Raw genomic sequence first — 6,773 nt, forward strand, 5'->3', positions numbered from 1 at the left:
ATAAGGTAACATAGGGGTTGGCGGGGGTGTGGTGGTCAAGGCGCTGGACTTCCACATGGCTGACCGTGGTTTGAGTCCTGGACCTGGCAGCTTGCTTTCTCACTTTCCTTTGCTCTCTGTCTCTCTCTGGTCAAATTAAAAATTAAATTAAATTAAATTAAAATAATAACAATAAATAAGTAATTCTTAATAATGGGACCAGCAGTTGGCATAATGGCTATGTCGCCGGACTCCCACGTAGTTGACCACATTTCGAGTCCTGGACCTGGTGGCTTAAACTCACACCAGGCGCATGTGTGTGCACACCCAAGATCCCGAGAGGAGATTGGAGGCGAAGGGATTGCTATGTGGCCATCCCCCCTGGGGAGTGATTTCTCGCTTTCTGTCTCTTTGTCTCTGTCTTTCTGGTGAGCACATGCTTCCTATAGCAAAAACCTCTCAAAAAAATAAATAATAAGAGAGGCCAGCAGGTGGCATGGTGGTTGAGGGCGCTGGACTTCCATATGGCCAACCACAGTTCTAGTCCTGGACCTGATGGCTTGCTTTCTCATTCCCTCCCACCCCCCTCTATGTCTCTCTTATTCTGTTCCTCTTTGGTCAAATTTAAATGAATAAATAAATAAATAAATAAATATTTTTTAAAAAGAAGAAACCACTAAAAAATAGTAATAAGATAACATACATATATAATGTACTTAGCCCTATGTCTGGTACATAGTAAGTAATGAGGCAGTGGTCACTGTTGTTGATAAAATTATTAGACCTGTAACTTGATTGGCAACATTCAGGAAGATAAAAGGAACCAAGGACACGTAAGAGGGGAGAGTGATACACAGAAAGCTAAATCTATATATTACTTCTGTGAGACAAAGTTTGAGAAACACAGATTACACAAATTATTTCTCATAGTAAATGTACCAATTACTTCATTTTATCTCCAGGATTGCTGAGGAATCTAGAGAACTACAGACAAAATCTCTAAGCCATAAAAGCAGAATAACAGCAAAGGGAGGGTTTAAAAAATAAAATTAAATAAATAAAGTGCCTGTTAATGTGTACAGAAGCTTCTCTGTTGCAAACTTTCAATTTTCTAAACTTCCATAGACAGAATGAAAGCTAGACGCCATAACATAGAAAGCTACAGCAACTCTGCAAGCCAGAGGTAGATGGGCGTAGCAATTACGTAGTCATTTATTAGTCTCTGCCATCTCGTTCTGTACTCGGGGCACGGGGCTGTTACATTTGTAGTTGGTTTACGATGTTAAATATTATTACCTTTGTCCTATTCAGAAGCAGTAAAAGTGTTTCAAGAATTAGGAAAAGAGAAATACCTTCCTGAATTAGACGTAGTAACAGCAAACAGATGGAAAAAGTGAGAAAACGGGTGCTGCCTGTTCATATGGGATAAGAGACCCATCGCATGTGAAAATTTTCTACACCTGGGAAATGAGCAAGAATCACAAAAGTCAGGGAAAGTAGGATATCTTCTATATATGTAGCCAGAGAATCAACATCAGTATAGGCTGCTTCCTGGTCTACTCTTAAATCCAAGAAGAAGCTTGTTCAAGAATTTAAACTAAGCGTAATACAAGAGGATCGTCACCAGCCAGGGACATTGTCTGGGGCACAACATGGATGTGAATGGTCAGGTCACCATCTGATCTGTGAGATCTTCCCTAAGATCTGTGCAGAGACCTTCCGAGAGTAAGGCTACCCGCACGGGAGATTCAACGGCGACAAGACTCCTCTACTGTGGGAAAGCTCACCCTCAACACGTCTAACATCAAGGAGATGAGAGTATGTCTGCCTTCCCTCTGAGGGACCAATTCACATTCCTTTTTACTAAGAACAACCTTTCAAGACCAAACCCGTATTTGGAGGAACCTATAAATATTTTATAACAAAGCAAAGCTGACTTAGGAGCATCTCCATGAAATGATGGGCTGAAGATCCTGAAGATTTTGTCAGTGAGGGGATAGTAAATGGAAATTAGTAAATCACTACTAATTTAGGGTATGTAAAAATCTTTATTTGTTTATTTGTTTTGCTCTCTTTGCCTTATTTTAATAATGGAAATCTAAGGGCCTTAAATCCTGGCTTTATGTCTGCTGGTTTTCCCATTAGGTTTTAAGCTCACCAACCATAAATCATCCTTGTATGAGCTTTTTCTAGAACATATGCCCTCAGTAAAGAAAGAACTCTATGCTTGTTCACAGAGATGATGCCTCTCCCGTCTACTTAAACCCTGAGTATGGACAGTGGGCAGCACTGACAAAGGGGCTGAGGCGTCTAAGTCGTGTGACAGTTAAAGTAAAGGGAGGCAGTACCCCTCCCACACTTACTCCTGTACTCCCTGCCTGGATGGACATCTTCCCTAACCTTTAAATCCTACTATAACATAGGTGGACTTATTCCTAAAACTTCTAAACAAAATCAGTTGGATCTTCCATTTGAAATTGTTACATTATTTGCCAGAGAGCATACACTCACCCAAGAGAGACAGAAACATACACACAGAGAGGGAGAGGGATAAAGCACCCCCAAATGGGACATGGTCACATTGCAATTCCCATCCCCTCTATTTCTCTATCTTATCAGGATTCGGGGCATGCACACACACCTGTTCTGTGTTCTTCAAGCTGCAGGCTGGAATTCAAACTGAGGTTGGCCATATGGGATCTGGCTCCCTTAACCATGTGGCCACAGGGTTGGCCAAATTGGACTATTCTTCCAACAAGCACTTACTAAGTAGGTCTACACAAAGTACAGTGCTTTAGTATAGCTCCTTTATTTCACAAGCCAAAGAACTTTCAAAGTAACACGTACAATTTTATTCAAAACCTTACTTCAGCCATTATAAGCACAGATTGTGGAAATAAAATCTAAAAGTCTAAGACTAGTATTCTATCATTAACTAAACTCCAACTTCATAATTTACCCAAGTGGTTTCTCTAATTACAGAACAAAATCTACAATGATTCCAACATTCCATTAGACAAGACAGTTATATAGATAAAATGTCTCACTTCTAAATCCTTATGGGCACTTACAGGAAACATATCAAAATTCCCAATATTTACAATATTTGCATCAAGAGCAATTTCAAAATACAGATTAAATAGCTAGCATGCCAAAAATAATTTCTTTACCTGGGTTTATCACTTCGGAGCTTTTTCTAGAAAATTGCAAAATTCAGATGCTAAAGGAATATATTTTCTCCAGTCAATTCTTTGAAACTACAGACCTGAGATAGACCATCTTGAATGGGAGAAAAAATAAGAAGAGTGGTTAAACACAGAGACAGATACAAGCGACCATGCCTGGATCTGAATCCTGGTTCTACCAAGTACTAGCTATTTAATCTGGGCACCTCAGTTACTCTGTCTACAAAGTGGAAATAAAAATACCTACTCCACAGAGTCATGGTGAGGATTAAACCCAGGTAAATAAGTAGTACATGTCTGGGAAAGGGTTTGGCAGCAAGGAGCATTACACAAAGTGTTTGCTTAGTATCATCATCATGTGACTAGGTCACCCAAATCATTTACACAAATGCCTTTCCTACTCAAAACTTTCCTTAATTGGTCTAGTAGGGTTTAATCTCTCCCTCCTTAGCTTCCTCATCAAATTCATTTTGTATTATAGTTATTTGGCTTGGTACATTTCCCTCCTATTAGATATCTCTTCAGGGTCGGAGACCACAGCTCATTTGAGTGTATTAAGCAGAAGACAGTGTTGCTGCCTTTCATTTTCTTCCCTGCTAAAGACTCTGAACAATAATACCCTGTCAATCAACAAATGTTTACCTGGAGACAGTAGGCTTATGTAACTAGTGCACTTAAGCACTGGTCATACCTTGCTAAATATTCTCTTTTAAGATTTAAATAAAAATTTGGGGAAGAGAGAGGAGGAGCAAAGGAGGTTCGACTAAAAAAAAAAAAATGTTCCAAGAGGGTGCTTGCATTTGCTGGAAAGAAGAGGAAGGTGAGAATGCGACCCCCATCGGGATGGTCCCGCCACTCCCTTCTCCTCCATTTCTTCTTTCAAGATTTTGGACATATACACACACAGCCACACCTGGAGTCTTGGGACTCAAACCTCACAGTCAGCCGCATAGAATCCAGCTCCAGCTACCTTAACCATGACACCACCAGCTGGCAATTACTGACCAAAGATAACTTTTTAACTTTTTTTTTTTTAAAGCTCTTATGTCTTAAAAACGCATTTTCATTATCTTATTCAAAAAGTCCATGGTGCTTTTAATACAGAAGTACAGTGGCATAATTTCGGCATATGTCAAGTCTAACCTAATCATAACTTCGCCATCTGCTGATTTTAACGTAAACCTAGGGATGCTAGATGACAATATGTTTGCTTGATTCACCCTACACTATTCATGAAACATAAAATCGTTTAAACGTTACATCGGAATGCACATCTTTCTGGCTTCAATTTGCTTGTCACCTCCTTTAGCGAAAAAGTGCCACGGAAGGAGGGAGTGGGTCTCTAACTTATCCCAGATCACTGCTCGTACTTCCTGAAAAGGGTTAGCCAACCTCTCTAGTACAGTAATGCTGCCCCTACCTTGAAAGAACAGAATTTTCCTGAAAACAAATGGCTGCATTGAGTCCATGGCGTAATGATCACTTTCTAGACAGTATGGTTTTCCCTTTGTTTTCACAGTACAAGTGTCTTACAGACTGAAATTAATTTTTCAGCATAAAAACTAAAAGATAGCCATTTATTTGCTCAAATAATCTTAGTCTTTCGTATTTTAAACTCACGAAGAAAATTAGGGAAGAATTCCGCCCATCTAATGTGGTTTTTCTCAGTCTAATTTGTTCATGCCCCAGTGGGAAAGCCTTTGGAGAGAGTACAAAAACTACACCCAACCTTGTTTCTTACTCTAAACACATCCCAAACAAATGGGAAACATTATCAGCCACCTCAACAGGGGAACACAAAGCTAAGCAAGGTCAAACCAAGGATTTTCTTTTGTTGTTGTTATCCATTGTACCTCTTTTGCGATCAGGATCACCAGAGTACATCAGAAAAGTACTCTGACAGGAATAGCATAATTAACTCATGATTTGGGGCTAATGTCTCTCCCCCAAATTGACCCGAGCAGCTGATTCACAGATAATACTTCTCCGGCCCTGGGAGAGTGCATAATAAACTTAATTGTTTTATATACCTGAGACACAGAAAGACAGACCAGTCAAATTCAAAGAAGTTTCCAGTAGCTTATATATAATACATACATGATTTGAGACCAAGAACTTTTGAAAATCTGCGTTGAGTAAGCAAATATGGGCTTAAAAACAGACTGTTGTTATCCATTGTACCTCTTTTGCGATCAGGATCACCAGAGTACATCAGAAAAGTACTCTGACAGGAATAGCATAATTAACTCATGATTTGGGGCTAATGTCTCTCCCCCAAATTGACCCGAGCAGCTGATTCACAGATAATACTTCTCCGGCCCTGGGAGAGTGCATAATAAACTTAATTGTTTTATATACCTGAGACACAGAAAGACAGACCAGTCAAATTCAAAGAAGTTTCCAGTAGCTTATATATAATACATACATGATTTGAGACCAAGAACTTTTGAAAATCTGCGTTGAGTAAGCAAATATGGGCTTAAAAACAGACCCTTCCTTAAAAAAAAAAAAAAAAAAAAAAACAGACCCTTCCTTAACGTCAGGAGACCTGGCAAATTTAAAGCCCAACCCAAAAAAGACAAGGTCTCCGGAAGGGGCATCACTTAAAACACTTCCAAGTTGTTTCCTCAGATTTTAGCAATAACAAAGCTAACAGTCGGGTCATTTCTCAGTAAGTGGCTCCTATCAAAACTTCTCACAAGTTCCGTGAAGCAGCAGCACGGGTTCTGCATTTCAGCTGAGGGACAAGTGCAGCCGTTTTGGACAAGCCACTGCTTCCAGCACTGCCAGCCTTCCCTCCCGACGCCCATTTCTTTGTATATCATTTCTCCAAACTTAGAACCGGAAAGCGACCCCACGAAACGCAAGGAGCATCTGTCAACCGGAGGCCACTGGTTTTGAAAACAAAGTTTGTTCTTTTGCTGTCAACCTGGCAACTTTTTAAAAGGTGAAACGTCCTCAACGCTCAATCGGGCACAATTTTTCTTCTGCCCAGACCAAACCACCACTCGTTTATCTGCGATGCTGAGGGTGGAGAAAGGGTCTGAGGGAAAATGATGTTGAAAGGGAGGGTCTACGGTCCACGGGAGGGACCGATTTTGAGACGGATTTCGAACCCTCCGTGGCTTCTGGGAGCTGGGCGGCTTTACTGTGTCTGTCTGGGAACTGTTTGGCAATCTGACGCATCAGTTTTTAGGATGGTACACAAACAGCCCCACGATGGTAGGGCCATGCCTAGAAGCCTTCCCCTCTTTGACATCGGCTGGAGGGCACGGGACGGGAGGGCAGGGGAATCCGGAGAGGACCCGCGACATTTGTTATTGTTTATGGAGCCCAGGCAGGGACCCGGAGCGGGGTGCTCGGGGGCCGAGGACTGGAAGGGGGAAGGAGAGGGAAAGACAAAGATTCCTCCCGGCTCGAGGCTGCCCCCCCGGACACACCGGGCCAGTATCACCCTGGGGAAAAGAGGGCCAAGGCCGTCGCCAGAGCTTCACCAGCGAGATTTCCAGCCCTGAAATTTGCCCGGCTTTTCCTGGAGATCCAAAGACACATCCACGCTCCCCCTGCTTCTGCTCGCAGAGTTGCGGTTGGAGCCGCGAGCCCGGGGCC

General features: G+C 41.8%; 1 protein-coding gene across 1 annotated transcript in view; it reads right to left on the bottom strand.

Moving 5' to 3' along the window:
* The window catches only part of STK38L (serine/threonine kinase 38 like), a 106,248-nt gene that overhangs the window by 99,172 nt on the left and 303 nt on the right, over positions 1 to 6,773 (bottom strand). The window lies entirely within an intron of this gene.

This window comes from Tupaia chinensis, unplaced genomic scaffold, assembly GCF_000334495.1.
Source record: "Tupaia chinensis unplaced genomic scaffold, TupChi_1.0 Scaffold000028_1, whole genome shotgun sequence".
NCBI lineage: Eukaryota > Metazoa > Chordata > Mammalia > Scandentia > Tupaiidae > Tupaia > Tupaia belangeri.